Source organism: Bombyx mori, chromosome 5 (assembly GCF_030269925.1).
Source record: "Bombyx mori chromosome 5, ASM3026992v2".
NCBI classification, from domain to species: Eukaryota; Metazoa; Arthropoda; class Insecta; order Lepidoptera; family Bombycidae; genus Bombyx; species Bombyx mori.
The window spans coordinates 7236606-7253202 of NC_085111.1; the positions used below are offsets into that span (position 1 = coordinate 7236606).

Here is a 16597-nt window from a genome sequence, read left to right on the forward strand (position 1 = left end):
TATCGGAGCTATCAAATATCATTGTTGACCGAGGGCCGTTATAAGGGTAAGTGAATAGCTTGTTGACACGAAATACGGACCGTGTAGTTTCATTGAAATTTGAATTATTTTATGCAAACCTCATTGCTGCCATGTCAAAGCGAAATAAGTTTAATCCAAAACGAGTTAGGGTTCAAAATCAAGCAAGCATCAGGAAAGACCGAAGAGCTTTAACGGATGGGTAACTCACAATAATTAATAATTACGTAGCATCCTCCCGACGACTCATTATTAAATTTGTAAGTGGAAAGGGAAATTTTGCATCCAACAACTGGCTGAAATTAATTTGTAAGAAATGGCCTGCAGTTATACGAGTTCGTTGGAGAAGATGACAACTTAACGAAAGTAATTTTGCTTGCTATAAACAATACTGGAGGCGAATAAAAAAACTTTTTATTATTATTATTTTTTTATTGCTTAGATGGGTGGACGAGCTCACAGCCCACCTGGTGTTAAGTGGTTTCTGGAGCCCATAGATATCTACAACGTGAATGCGCCACCCATCTTAAGATATAAGTTTTAAGATCTCAGTATAGTTACAACGGCTGCCCCACCCTTCAAACCGAAACGTATTACTGCTTCACGGCAGAAATAGGCAGGGCGGTGATACCTACCCGCGCGGACTCACAAGAGGTCCTACCACCAGTAAATTCTTCATTCAAACATTTGTATTGCAAATCCAAAATAAATGCTGTCGAGCGCTTATAGTAAGAATCAGGCGATAGCCAATTGAACGGATTGTATATTTTATTAGTTGGTGATACAAAATGAAGCCTTAAATTCCAATTTACATAAATCCCTACTAATATATAAATGTGAATGTAAGTTTGTTTGTTACGCTTTCACGCGAAAACTACTCAACCGATCATCATGAAACTTTGTACACATATTCTTGGAGGTATTAGAAGAAACATAGGATACTTTTTATTAAGAAAAAAATTTTTTTTTTTACGAAAATTAAAAAATTTGTTTGTCAAAAAATCTCAGTCTAGCTTCTTCAACACCAACTACCGGTTCAGTAATGAAGTTCCAATCCTGAGTGCTGTAAATGTAGTCGCGAGTAAAATTTAGCGTTATGCCAAAGTAACTAACTATTCCACGCGGACGAAGTCGCGGGCAAAAGCTAGTAGGTTATATGTTTGGACAATACCTGTATTTATATGTTATGTTTGTTTAACTTGTTTGCACGTCGATTATAATCGATCGTGATGAAAACGTGTATACAGTTTGTTGTTGACGTTGCGGGGAACGTTTTTGGCAAGTGGTATTATAGTATACACGAATGTTTTTTAATACATTTACTATATAGTTCAATAGATACACTTAGTTGCATTATTGTAAGTGTTTCTCACTACACTACCACGGGTGCCAACAGCACTGTAGCGCATCGTTGAGTTAATATTAATAAGCGATCGGATAGCGGTGCACTGCTGTCCGATCCGACAGGCTGGTTTCTTGGTATTTTTTTTATTGCTTAGATGGGTGGACGAGCTCACAGTCCACCTGGTGTTAAGTGGTTATTGGAGCCAATAGACATTTACAACGCAAATGCGCCACCCACCTTGAGATATAAGTTCTAAGGTCTCAGTATAGTTACTTGAGTTGGGTCCGGTGGGATGCAAGTCTGATGGACCGCCAACCGCGATGAAGGACGTGGAATCGTTTTTGTCAAATACATTGCCAAAGTCAGGAGCCATTGTATAATTATGTCTAGTCGTAGTGTTTACAGAGTTCTGCCCGGACAGTCGGAAGATGGCATAATCAGGCGCGAATGCGGGAAGTTGTTTAATGAGTGACTTTGGTTCTAGCCCTCTGTTTAGTCAGAGATTCCAACGTGGCCCAAAAAAAATACAGTCCAAAAGTCCAGAAAAAAAGGGTGATAAAAGATAGCAAGCACCCGCTTTTGGCGTCAAGATCTCTAATTATTTAGACCAGGATTAAAACAACGTGGGAAAAAGGCCGGATATAACAGAGCATAAAACTTTTATGTCCACCGCTACCCTTCCTAGTGTATGAATTTGTTTGCGTATTCTTTAATTTCCAACTGAGCACACCTCTCGGGAAATCAATAGTAAGCCAAACAACATATTAATTAGCTTGTGCACGAGTATCTATTGACCTGATTGCTATGTATTTATATGTTTTTTTTTTGCGTGTATGATCACTGTATGGCAAAGGTTAAAACTATTTTTATATATTATAAGTCTGGTGGTGAGTGGCCGCTTATGGTCATCAGCAATGGTAGGAGGAGATACTTAAGTGCTGTCGGGCGAAATATCCGTTATTCGACGGAATGATGGTACCAAACAATCATGATTTACAATTTTGACAGTACGAAAAATAAATAAAAATCACACATTTTCCTAATTTGAATTTGGAATTATCTTCTTTAAAATTAAACTTTTAATGATACCAAAACCAGCCAGATACAAATAGTATAGCCAAAGAGATTTTATTACAAGTTCATACATATTATAATGCGAAAAGACTTTTTCCCCAACCTATTATTTATTACGAAAACTAAAGCTAATATAATGTCAGGTAAAATCACATTAAATATTTAAATAACGTACTGTTTGAGTAAAACATATTCAAACTAATTTCTGTATGAAGCATTCGAAACGCCTGGAAGTTCGCATAGTTATGTTGCAACGTTGCAACGTGCAAACAATGTTCCCGTCAGGCTTCCCCGTTTCTATAATTTTGATTGTACGAAGCCACAAATTAATTTACCTACAACTAGCTAGATCAATAATAAAGTGGCTCCATAGTTATACTCGGAATTGTGTGTAAAGTAAATTTAGCATTCAGTGTTGGAAATTGGGCATCTTTGTTGGCTTTTGACCGAAAGAAACCAAATTGTTTCACTTGGACATTTATTGTAAATGCATGATATTCTTTACATTTTAGTAGACAAATACAGTATATTTTTAAAATGAATTCTGTTTTAGGGCAGGTCCAATTAAATTAACTAAGCGTAAAAAACATTTGAGTAAAAATATTTCGAAAATAAATGTGTATTTTTGTTAGGTGAATTCAAAGTTTTTTGTGTTCAGTACATCGATCATGTCTGGTCTGGCTAGCTTTAAGTTCAGATAAAAATCTATGCATAATAAAAACATTGCTTGAATTTTAAATGAAATTATTTCGTGAAAGTTGCATTGGAATTTTAAAATGGATTTATTTGGAATTTAAACACTAAAATTAGAAAAGTCCGTGGACTAACAGATAAGATACTAGTTGTTATCATGGCGTAATACCACTATGCTAAGGTTCATCCTGGAGACAGGAACATTTTCATCTCAAAATTATATGTTTAAATAATAACTGATTGTACAGAGCATTGTGAGCCCCCACAGTTGTACCTGGCACTGACCACTGATGCCGTAATGTCTTAACACGTTCCGATATGAAGGGGAACACGCGTTATAAAAAAAAATGAAATTTAGACCTTATATCTAAAGATGGATTGTTGCGTTCACTTTTCGATGTTTATGAGCTCCAGTGGCCAATCAAAATCAGGTTGGCCGTGCGATCATACAACTGTCTACGATATTTGACTTTTTACTAAAAATAAAATACTGCAGACAGAAATTAAATACAAAATTTAATTCGTGTAATTCTACAATACAATAATGTACTCGGGTAATGTACTAACTAGGTAGTTCAAGCAGCTAACAAAATTGATCAGTAAACAAACGGACTCTCTGAGCGGATCCTTGAAACAATGTTAGTTCGCCCTGAGAACTGCGCCCAGATTGTTGGTACAAACGAATTCCTAAAATATTCAGAACTCGTTTCCTACGCGGACCCGTACAGTGCAGGTGCAAAGTTTGTTTGAACGAAACATACAAGCTAAATAAATTTCCGAGCTATATGTATGTAAGTACAGCTACGAGTTGTTAGAATACATACTACATGTATTATCTATACTTATATAATATTATAAAGAGGAAAAATTTGATTGTTTGTTTGTATTGAATTGGCTCCGAAACTACTGAACCGATTTAAAAAATTCTTTCGCTGTTTGCATGCTACACTTTCTCCGGGTGACATAGGCTATATTTATTATATTTTCAAAAAAATTAGGGATCTCTGCTGAAATTCCTATAATGTAGCCCAATGTATAAAAAAATCACCTAAAATTACATCGCGTGCGCTACTACTCAAACGAAGCCGGAGCGGGCCGCTAGTCTATACTAATATTATAAAGAGGAAAGATTTGTTTGTTTGTTTGTTTCGAATAGGCTCCGAAACTACTGGACCGATTTGAAAAATTCTTTTTCCATTAGAAGCCGACATTGTCCCTGGTGAACATAGGCTACTTTTTTTATTTTTTTTTTATTTTTTTTTTGGTTTCATGTGTGTTTTAATGTTTCCGAAGCGAAGCGAGGGCGGGTCGCTTGTTCGGAATAAATTGGTATACTTCATGCATATACAAAAATAGATTTCAAATATTTTAAGTTCATAATCATTGAGTGAAATTAAAAGCTACATAATAAAATGACATAATAAAATGACAGTATTCTTTTGTTTGTTAAATTATCATTTTACGTTTAGAAATAAAGTTAAGATAAGAAATTAAGTTTCTTCTATTAAATATTAATTCGGCGAGGGACTGAGACGACTTTAAGCTTCTCGGGTCAAGGGATTAGATGAAGAAGGACAAACAAAACTCGCTCAGGGTTTTCTCAAACAAAATTATCGTACGGTAAAAGTAATTTAGAAATTTCTTTTCAGAGCTAATTTTGTTTGAGCTCCGAAGCAAACTTTAATAAAAATAAAAATTATTAGCAAACTTCGAGCGATTAATAAACGTATGATGTATGAGTTTATTAGCGAATAAAGTACTTATATAATATAAAACTTAAGCCCGTGGTCAGTTTTTGGCTTTTATTTATTTATTGCTTGCCTTTTTTACCCGTTTATACATTTTTTTTGTCAGCTTTTAAGATGATGACAACCGTGATCCAACTTCAAGGAGGATGGCGGCATTCGCGTTGACCACTTTACATTAGGTGGGCCGTGAGCTCGTTTACCCATCTAAACAATAACATCGAACTGAGGTATATCTATAGCCTTTACCAAACATGCATCAAGTTCGCGGATTTACATCAAAGTTAGGAGTGGTACACTAGAACAAGAGCCCGTTATATTATTCTCGACGTAAATATAGGACTATGGTTAACGAAGCCACATAAGTTTTAAGTGGCCCCCGGGGCTCCCAAGTTCCCCGTCCGTTTATCCTCACAACAAAGTTATTTGTTAGTCGACCTAAAACGCTCAGAAGCCTACAAAACTTACCTATAAACAAGAGAAAGAGAAATGAACTCAAAAATAATTGAATGTGATAAACAGCATCACAATTTAGAAATATTATAGCCAACGATAATGAATGAACAAGTTGAATATTTTTCATACGACATTAATGTTAAAGATATTTTACTCTTAGGCTTTCGTACTTAAATTATGATAAACTAGTCATAAGCAACATAACTAGGCTAGTAAAATACTTACACTACTTTTGCAGGTAGTCTGCATTAAGACCGTATTTCATTATTAGGTATTATTATCATACACATAAATTTTACCTTCGTTTTGATGTAGCTTTGTGTTGTTACCAAATACCTGCTTTTTAGATTACATACGCACAGTTCATGCGTAGCTTTTGACGAGGCTCATAATATAGGTACCTAAAAATGTGTGAAAATTTGATTACGCTAGTATGTAAAAAAATGTAAATCTTCTCATTAAAATGCATAATTTTGAATTTGATATAGTATACGTCCATAATTTATGGTCTATAGAGCTAAATGACTAATTAATCACGTAGAAAATGCTTAAACAAAATTAAGAATCGATCGTTGATTTTGAATATGAACAAAAACGTTCTAACGGTAGACGAAATTTTAAAAACCTCATCTACGCAATTTCGCCATGAATAAATCCTAACTTTTTGTTTAGACATGATTTAAAATGCTTTATATTTATATGCTGTAGGTATATAAGTAGATACTATAATATTTCCGTAGCATTATATGTGTCTGCTTTATCTGATTGTCTGATTACCTACCGTCAGACCCCTCCCACCCCTAAAAGGCCATGATTAAGTAAAAGGGAAAACGATGTCAAAAATTCCCAAAAAAAGGCTTTGGGCAACAAAACAATGCAACAACAAGCAATTTTTGTGGTAAAAGCGAAATGAAGTATAAACTCTGCCCAGTACAAGTTGATATTAATGAGTGGTTTCCCACGAAGGTTGCGTGCGTTCCGAAAACGAATCCCAACGTTATTGTAATTAATAATAGACGTGTACGTTAAATGTACGTTACTGTGTTATTTGTTACTCTTGTGCGGTATCATTTGAGCGTTCTAGGTAAATATTACGTTTGCTTTCCACAGAAATATTTCAACAGGCTTAATTAAGACTTCGACTTGTTTTTGTTGTTTTTTACTGTTGGTAGGAACTCTTGTGAGTCCGCGCGGGTAGGTACCATCACCCTACCTATTTTTGTCGAGAAGCAGTAATGCGTTTCGGTTTGAAGGGTGGGGCAGCCGTTGTAACTGTACTTGAGACCTTAGAACTTATATCCCAAGGTGGGTGGCGCATTTACTTTGTAGACGTCTATGGGCTCCAGTAACCACTTAACACCAGGTGGGCTGTGAGCTCATCCACCCAAATAAGCAATGAAAAAAAAAAATGGGCCATTCATTTGGTATCTATATTGGCTATTATTAGTAGATAGGTATTAGAATAAATTAATTTATTCATGATCATCATCATCATCATCAACAGCCCACAGTCATAGAATAGAATAGATCAACACATAGAATCAATTTCACAATGAGCCCAACAGAACTGTATGACTTTTTCCATAGTACCTATCTTATATTTTTTACAAACAAAGCTATAGAAGTACTAACGCGAATCGAGCGAGTAGTTCAAGACGTTACAACTGTACAAGAAATAAACTTCAAGTACAATTTCCAAGTCATTCCGAACTCCACTCAGATCCGACATCTTGCTCTGTTCCACGACTCTTGAACTTTCTTGCTTTGTGAAAAATTGTGGTTTTAAACTTAACGATTAGTATTGAGGATTTGTGGGAGTTTTTACTGTCACAAAACCTAGATGAGCATATTTACCACCTGGTACAGTTTGTTTATTGAAATTTAGTAATACCACAAACATAGCTAAGTCGTTATTAAGGGTTATTTTCAAATCTGGTTTGAAAAATAGCATTTCTTAAGTCTGCAGAAGCATTGTGTAGATGAGTTCATACCAGAGATATGCGGATCGTGAAATAATTATCTCAGGAATTTTGCGATGTCATTTTCACTATCTTCGAGACTTAAGAAATTTCTTATATTTTTAAATCATATGGTATTTATATCACATAGACGATAATGACAAAACTTTATAAATAATGATAAGCTATAGTGAATTTAAGCAAATATAAAAGGGTCGTGGGTATTGAGAGGATTACATTCTATTATAGCCTGCATCTTGAAATATTGATGTAAATATTTACGTATCGGCAGGTAAGATCTATTAGACTTTGAATAAAAAAAGTAAGGGGATCAAATCCTTTATAATCGGGAATAAAAGCTAACCTTCGTCGTATGTTGTCATCGTACCCTTCTCAAGACCTTCGAGGACGTGCATTCAACTTATAAATAATATTTTGAACTTTCATTTTTATGAGATACTTACCTTTTATGACGTAAACGGGTATGTTGCAGTGGTGAGGGTATTTATTCCGAAGTAGATCCGAACATATATACATATATATAACATTTAAATATACTTAAATATACATCATTTATGGTAAGTCGTACAAAGCATCTGTTTTATTCCCTTTGTTGGCAAACATGCATATGGCCTATTTGATAGTAAGTAGTCACTGTTGTTCATGAACTTTAACAATGAAAAGCTCATTGCCAAATCAATGCCTTATTTATTTTTGGAAATGCATTTTAAAAAATACAGTCGTAGTTATAGAGTAGATATTATATCACGGAAACTATAGATGAAAAATTGAATAAGAAGGGGTTCATTAAATAAAATAATAGCATCCAGATTAAGATACAAACTGTTTCCAAAAAATTGCCGCATTTATGAAATGAACGTCTATATATCAACGATAAAAGGCTATTTGGTTTGATCGACATTTTTGCAACTTTAAAGGAGAACCATTTAAAGGTTAGAATCTGGAAAAAAACTCATAGAAAAAAACTTCTTCAGCTATTTTAATGGGGTAAATTTAATTGAAGTTCAATTAAAAACATCTTATTGTTGATGCTAATACCAAATAAAAGGGACCTTTGATTACAAAGATAAATGCCGCGTATTACGCGAAATATGACCAGTCGATATTATATTTCGGAAGCAAATTTCAGCAAGATACTTAAATTAAAAAAATTGAAATGACACCTAGCTCTAGTCATTAAACTAAAAATGATTAACCAGCACATTCTCGTTGGAGTTCCACTCCAAATCATAATATCGAATGGCCACGTAATAAGATTTATTATTTCCATAGAGGAATATCGAAATGTCAAATCGCAAATATGGCCGAACACTCGACGCTGCGAACCGGAAAATTGATTTCCTGCAACACATATCATTTTCATTTATAAAGATTAATGACGTCATCGGCAACGTCTTTTATTCTATTTTTGAATATTTTGATTACAAGTTATTATTAGGTATTATTAGTATTATATTAATACGTGAAGCAAAAACTTTGTATCCCTTTTTACGAAAATTGCGCGGACGGAGGAGTATGAAATTTTCCACAGTTAGAGAGAAAATAGAGAAGAAGTGCACAATGCTAATATTTTTTTAAAATAATGCATAGAAGATACATTAAATCAATAAAGAAAACATTACACACACTACATACCATGTATTTGACGCACATATGCATGCATACTATTTATTGTCAAACTTTTGTTCTTGACGTCTGTGGTCAAATTGAGAATAGATTAAATATTGTTTGTCTTGGCGAAATTTGTGATTATAGAAGTATAAAATACAATCATAATAGTGTACAAACTTACAATTCTAATTAATTATAGTCGAATTTCGACTACTGCGGGACCTCTAGTTAGTATTATTTAATGAGATTTTAGTATTATTTAGTATTATTTAATGAGAATATAACATCTTTTTCCACAAAATTTGAACTGAATTTCATTAAAACAAGATTGATTCCTTCTCGTATGAATTAGAGTTCGTTAAAATAGTATTATTCTAGGAAATATTCGGTTTTGCTACTTTTTGTTATTAGTGATCATAGCTTCACACGATGTATGGTAAACATTAGGTAAACTCCGCAAACTTTTAATGTAACATACATTAAAAGTTTGCGGAGCTTTCGATGAAATTTACTATTAACTTCAATTTAGAATCAAACATCATTTTAAAATATCATTACTAGTCTTAAAAGTTAAATTTGTAGAACTTAAAAATGTCACCAAATTATTTCAAAAAAATCCTTGGCTAAATATATGTAAATTAGTCTATTGTATGTGATGCACATACTTTTAACTAAATATAATATTCAGTTTATTCAAATGTCATCTCACTCAATGTGTAATGCGGTTTCAACTTCGTTAAATTTGGTATGGAAAATAAGAATTTGATGAAAACGGAAACTGAACTTATACTGTTCAAACACAATAAGAATATTTATTGCCTCAAAGCGACCGGCGCAGTTGTGCCTTGCTGCAATGAGTAACATATGAAAAGCCCAGGCTTCTGGACGTCATATACAGAATACTGTTGAAACATGCACCCTGTACACCAGAGAAGCGCATTCCATCTTTATTTTCGTAAAGACGTCTGAATTAAAACATTCGGTGCGAACTTTGCAAATATCCTCAGGTACTACAGAAACTAAGCAACTTCACCAGCGTTCGGTACATCACATTTAAACTCTTCCGTCGCCCCTAACCTGATTGTCGAAGCCGAAATTCTACAGGGGCTGGAGTTGGACATAAACTGTCCTTCTGCCCTGGGTCCTATCATACTGTGCTGCACAGGTGGGACAGGCGGCGAGTGTACGCTCCGCCGCGTCCGAAACGCCTTATCAACAGCTGAAGCAGCCATATTCCGAAAAAACCCGCGTCAGCCCGAAGGTAAGATGACCTCAGTCGCTTAGACGGCCCATAAAGCGGCGAACGGGCCCTCGAGACAATCAAACCACGCACAACTAAATACGATATTGTAACCACTTTTTTTTTAAACTTTATAATTCATCGGCTATAATATATCATATTTTAACCTTATATGTATGTGTAGATGGATAACTAGATGAAGTTTGGTCGGATCAAGCGGTATCGGAGCTGTCAAAATCTTTCTCGTCAGGTCTAAAGTTGGATATGTAATAGACAAATGGGGTAAGTTTATCAGTCTGAAAGACGCTTAAACTTGGCCAATCTTGGCCGTAGCAATCGATTAATCCAAAACTTAGCGGGGTCTGAACGCAACGCACTTATGGGCATCGGAACATAGTTTTGGAATGACTTTGGAACTATCCTACCCACATTGAATGGAATCATTCTAAAATCAATCAAATGGATATTACGGATCAAAGGGCTGCTGGTGTTGATAAAGGAACGATTCAAATGCGTTGTTGGTTCAATTATAAGTTATCTTATTGAATTGTGATGTTAAGCTGTTTATTTAATAAAAAAAACCAGTACTTTATTTTATTACTGCTTAGATGGATGGACGAGGTCACGGCCCACCTAGTGTTAAGTAGCTACCGGAGCCCATAAACGTCTACAACGTAAATGCCGCCACTTACCTTGAGATATGATGATCTAAGGTCTCAGTTTTACAATAAAACGGCTGCCCGCCCTTCAATCCGAAATTCATTACTACTTCACGGTCAAAATAGGCAGGATGGTGGTACCTACCCGTGCGGACTCATAAGACGTTCTACCACCAGAAAGTAAGTAAGTAATATTTAATGAAACATACATTGGGTTACAAATGTGTAATTTTAAGTAATTTGTGTAATTTAAATACCTAATTAAGTATGAGTATGGTAGGCAATGGACACGGTCGAGCACACGCTCGTCGTCTGCCCCACATGGGAGGGGTGGCGCCGTGACCTCGTCGCAAAAATAGGAAACGACTTGTCTTTGTCTAGTGTCGTGGCATCGATGCTTGGCGGCAAGGAGTCGTGGAAGGCCATACCCGACTTAGGCGAATGCACCATCTCGCAGGAAGTGGCGGGGTGCGTGAGAGCCGCACAAGCCCGCCGCCATCGAGCGGGGGCCAGGGAAGCGGATCTCGCCCAAGCCCCGGCCCTCTAAGTGTTTTGCGTCCCCCTTTCGGTCTGGGGACCGGCGAGAGGGGCCTAAGAAGACGACGTGCAAGCTGCTCTACATGCGTTTTACGCAAGAACATCCGGGTGATGGAAGGCCGACTATCCCCGACCCACGCTGGTTCTGACCCGGGGGGGGGTATCCCGAGTGGGGGGGGGGGGGGGGTTGGAGATGTGCTCCGCATTAAACGATTCGCTTTTCCCCCTTTGCCTTTTCATGAACTCTGTCTCTCATGCGAGGTTCGGACGTGGGTTGTTGAGCGACAGGAGGTTTTTGGTCGGTTCGACTCCGACATGCCCCACCTCCAAATCCCCAGTGGAGGGTGGAAGTCCGACGATTTCCTCCTGACCTAAAAAATAATGGTAGGAAATAGCAATAGTGAGTATGGTAGATAAATAAAGTAAAAGATTATGTCGTTTGAAAATAATAAAAAAAACATTCGATAGTAAAAGTGGTTTTTGTTCAAAGCTGACTTTTTATAATCAGCTAGTATAATCTTAAATATGATTTTTCAATGAATGAAAATAAAACTAAAATTTTAAAAGCCAAATCTGCATGAAAATCAATTTCAGTAAAGCAACATATTTTAACTACTGTAAATCGGATTCCGGGTTCGTTTTCCGGATTCACGATCGAAATCAATATATATTTAAGATATTTGACATACATGTCTTGGACTTAATTGTTTATGTATCTTATGTACGTGCTAACGGTAGCTATCATCACAAGAGTTAACGCGAGAGTGAGGTCATTAAACGGAAACGCTATCACAATGAATCTTTCATAGATTTTAAAGAGAAAGACGTTTTCACTTGTTTTACAGTGATAATAAAATTTCGTGGCCGTGCGTTTTGCACCGAACCATTCGAGTAGAAAATTGAATCTGCCTTGTTTCACTCGGGGAGATTAATTAAAAAGCTGCGGTCATCAATACTATACGATCCTAGAATGGATCTCTCAGAGATTTACGCTTTATGCTTCAAAACATTCCAATTTTGGAATAAATAATTTGACTCAAAATTAGCAACATCCACGTTTTCTGTTGAAAATGGAACGATACCTATTAAATGTTTTTAATTAAAAACAGATAAAGTACGCAGATAAAGCAGTATTGCTTATCTCTACGAGTAAACTTATAAAAATAAACACAAAAGCCCTATAAATGAAGCACCGAAATTTCATTGAAGACTGCGATGAGAGAATTCGAGAAGGCTTTGACTCGCATGCCACCAAAACAAAGGAGGTCCTTGGAGGCGTACCCTACGAATGGCAAAACAAGGACAAGGAATTTTAATAAAATCCTGGTTATCTATTCACGACGGCAGTTACGTTCTTTTACGAGCTAAAGGAAGTTTAGTAGCGAGATCGCTTCACGCTTTCTTGTCACAACTTCGCTAATATCTTCGGAAACATTTGAACCGGGACTTAATTGTTCGTCGACGATGGGCGTATACATTTATACGGTACATATGTTACTTTGAGTTGTATAAGTTCGAAATGACACCACAAAGCTTTTAAGTCTGCTCGTTTTGTTTGTAGATGCGTTGCTCTCTCCACAATTCCAGAATTAAGGCATTAATCTTGATAATTAACGTACTTTTTTCGGTATACATGCTAGTCTCAGTTCCATTAGGATACAAAAATAAAATACACTCAAACTATACTAATTCTATAACCTTTAGGCTTATTAGGGTAATACATTTGGACCCAGCCTCATCCAACGTGATAGGCTATTTGACATAAGGCAATTGTTACTACGAGTTAGTAGTACTGACTACGAGTCGCTAATCTTGATTAGCTTTTATGGATGAATTTTTAATAATGCAGGACGCCTTAGATTTGCATACAAAAATCGTAACCATTGCGAATTGAGACTGGTCATGACATCAAGGAATTCGAAACGATGGTAATGTGCACCAAAAAATATAACTAAATATCTTGGCTGACGTTCACGAGGTCAAAAAGTTATCCGAACTAATATTGATCGAAATTTCCAAACATTACTGCTAGCCTTCACTCAACGAACAATTTCAACATGTAAGGTCTGAAGTAAAAAAAATTAAAGGTGAACTGGAGAAACAATCTATTATTGTTGTCAAAGTAATAAACCCATAAATACAGTTCGTATTATTTACATGGAGTTTTTAATCAAAAAACCGTATTTTTCAATTTCGATTCCGATCCCAATATTGAAACTTTTGCTCAACTGTATTCCATTTTCATTTCAAATATGGAACAAAACAAAACAAGGTGAGTAAAACAACACGATAAATGACAAATTGTGGCGCAAATTCCGCCCGTGTTTGTCCGGATGTCCCCCATTTGTCATTGTCATAATCTTCCGTTGGAAAGAAGCACATTTTACGAGTAAAACCAATTTTTGTATCAAATGTTAATAGATTGGACAGGACCTGATGTCCGATATTTATTTTCATGTTTTAAATGGATGCTTGCGTAAATCCTTAAAACCTTATTTTAAGCAGATTGATTGCGGTATCTATCAATTAGAAGAATTTTGAGATGAGGGATGAAAAGATCGTGCACTGAATTGTTCATTAGCTTCATCATAGAACTTTTTTTTTATTGCTTAGATGGCTGGACGAGCTCACGGCCCACCTGGTGTAAAGTGGTTACCGAATCCCATAGACATCTACAACGTATATGCCGCCACCCCCCTTGAGACATGCGTTGTAAGGTCTCACTGCTAACAGTACAACGGCTGCCCCGCCCTTCAAACCGAAACGTATCTGGACGAGCTCACGGCCCACCTGGTGTAAAGTGGTTACCGGATCCCATAGACATCTACAACGTATATGCCGCCACCCCCCTTGAGACATGCGTTGTGAGGTCTCACTGCTAACAGTACAACGGCTGCCCCGCCCTTCAAACCGAAACGTATTACTGCTTCACGGCAGAAATAGGCACGTGGTACCTACCCGTGCGGACTCACAAGACATCCCTACCACCAGTAATTACACCAATTATAATTTTTGCAGGTTCGATTTTTATTACACGATGTTATTCTTTCACCGTGGAAGTCAAACTTGAACATTTATTAAGTACGTATTTCTTTGGAAAAATTGCTACCTGCCGGCGGGATTCGAACACTGATTCATCGCTACATACAAATGCACCGGGCGTCTTATCCTTTAGGGTACGACGACTTCAAACGTGGGTTTCAGTTTCAGTTTGCGTCCTTATTCACCACTCGACAATTCCCGGAGACGGAAGTGATTGTGAAACATAATGCGGTTGGCAATTATGTAGTTGACTTTTGAACATGCGAGTAACGAGAACTTCTTATTTGAGAATTAATTAAGTTTATTTAAGTAATGCAGGATTTTTTACACTTAATTTTTTTTATTTCTTCTTGGTGGTAATTATATATTGTTCACAAACTACACATGTAACTCACATAGGATTTATAGTTACAAAACCTTTTGCAAGCGTTGTTAAAAGATGGCGCTGAAAATGGAATTACATTATGATATCGAAGGGTAAAAGGCTATGTCGTTTAAGAGACATTTCGCTTAATACCCGACATTTATCTTTGTAATTAAAGGTGATTTTTATTTGGTATTAGCATCAACGGTTAAATGTTTTAATTGAACTACCGTTAAGTTTACTCCATTCAAATAGCTGAAGAAGTTTTTTTTGTTAAAATATTTTTTCCAAATTTTAAACTTTAAACGGCTCTCATGTAAAGTTCTCATGCACAAATGTCGCTTAAGCCGAATAAATAGTCTTACCTCTCTATATATTTCAAGTCTAAATGTTTAATTTTGGGGAGAACGCGAAGAATGAAGTTGGATGAATTGTTTTATTTTGTTAATTTAGTTTTCCTTCGCGTTTAAATATGTAATAAGAGTGGTTCATTAACTCCTTACATTCTGTGAAAGTTCACATTTGTGGCAAAATGAAACAAAGCCGCTGGAGAGAGCTTCTAGAGTTCTTACAAAACACCACTGAAAAATGCTCAGTAAATAACCACTATTTTACTGAGACTTTATTTCATCCCATCCCAACTCGGCTCACCTATTTTTATCCCAATTGATTAAAGTCTCAGATTAATCAACTTTTTTCGCTTCATATCATTCATCATTTAGTTCCATATTATTTTTATTTAACAGAAAATATGTATATTATATTTTAATAGGTATATAATTTTTTATAAGCTAGATAGAGATGGCGATAATGCCCTCGAAGAAGCCAATTGCCATACTTAAAAAAAGAAGAAGAACTTTAAATGTTCGGGATATTTGTTACTAGTATCTTATTTAAATTAAATTTTTTTCAGTTGTCTGAAGTCAATATGCACTGCTGTTATTAGGTGAAGTATCCGGTGATTTCTTCACATGTCACTAAACGAACAATCTTTTTTCTTTCTGATCGTTCCCTCAATGCTGAGGATCGTGACTGTATGTCAATCTTCTCCACTCGGTCCGGTTTTGCGCCATATGTACCGCTCCATGTATCTGGCCTCCAGTCACCTCCTTGAGTTGGTCCACCCATCTAATTGGCGCTCTTCCTCTAGCGCGCTTCCCCTGCATTTGTGCGAGAATGATGAGTTTCTCCAGGCTGTGCAATGGGGATCGCATTATGTGCCCAAAGAAAGTCCGGATCCTTTCCTGGCACATAGTCAGCAGGCGTTTGGTGACCTACAGCTCTTCGAGGATGGAGACATTGGTTATCATAGCTGTCCAAGGAATGCATAGTAGCTTTCTCCAGCAATTCAAAGGCATCGATCTTTTTGAGTTCCGTTTTCCACCTCCCAAATAAAGCCAGCATTACAGCTTTGTGTAATTGCATGAATAATTTCGGATTCCCAGGAACACGAGGGCAACTTGTGGGGAGCAATCTCGATACGTACCTTAACCTATACGAAAAGTCGAATAAATTTTTGATTACGGTCGCGGGTTCATTTGTATTCTTTCGAGGGTGTACCGATACGACCTTCGAGCTGGTTCTGCACTTAGCGGTAATTTACAGTTTAATTACTCGTCCCGGATATCGGGAACGGAGGGGTCCTGAATACGAGACGCGAAATTAAAGATGGGAACGGTGTGATGTTTAAAAAAGACGATATTATCTTTTCTTTTTAATCACATACCAATGTTAAACGTGTTTTTTCTTCAGTTACATTTTTTTACATAACTTTTTCTTCAGTTACATTTTTTTTGATGACTTTTTCTTTAACTCTGAAACCATTCGTGAATAA

At 36.3% G+C, this 16597-nt stretch overlaps 1 protein-coding gene and 1 long non-coding RNA gene across 10 annotated transcripts in view; one reads left to right on the forward strand and one right to left on the reverse strand.

Annotated features, from left to right (window-relative positions):
* Lpr (lipophorin receptor) overlaps positions 1–16597 on the reverse strand; it is a 222616-nt gene that overhangs the window by 117899 nt on the left and 88120 nt on the right.
* LOC105842462 (uncharacterized) lies at positions 3577–4921 on the forward strand. The gene is made up of 2 exons (XR_001140085.4): positions 3577–3921; positions 4780–4921. It is a non-coding gene; the product is annotated as an uncharacterized LOC105842462 (long non-coding RNA).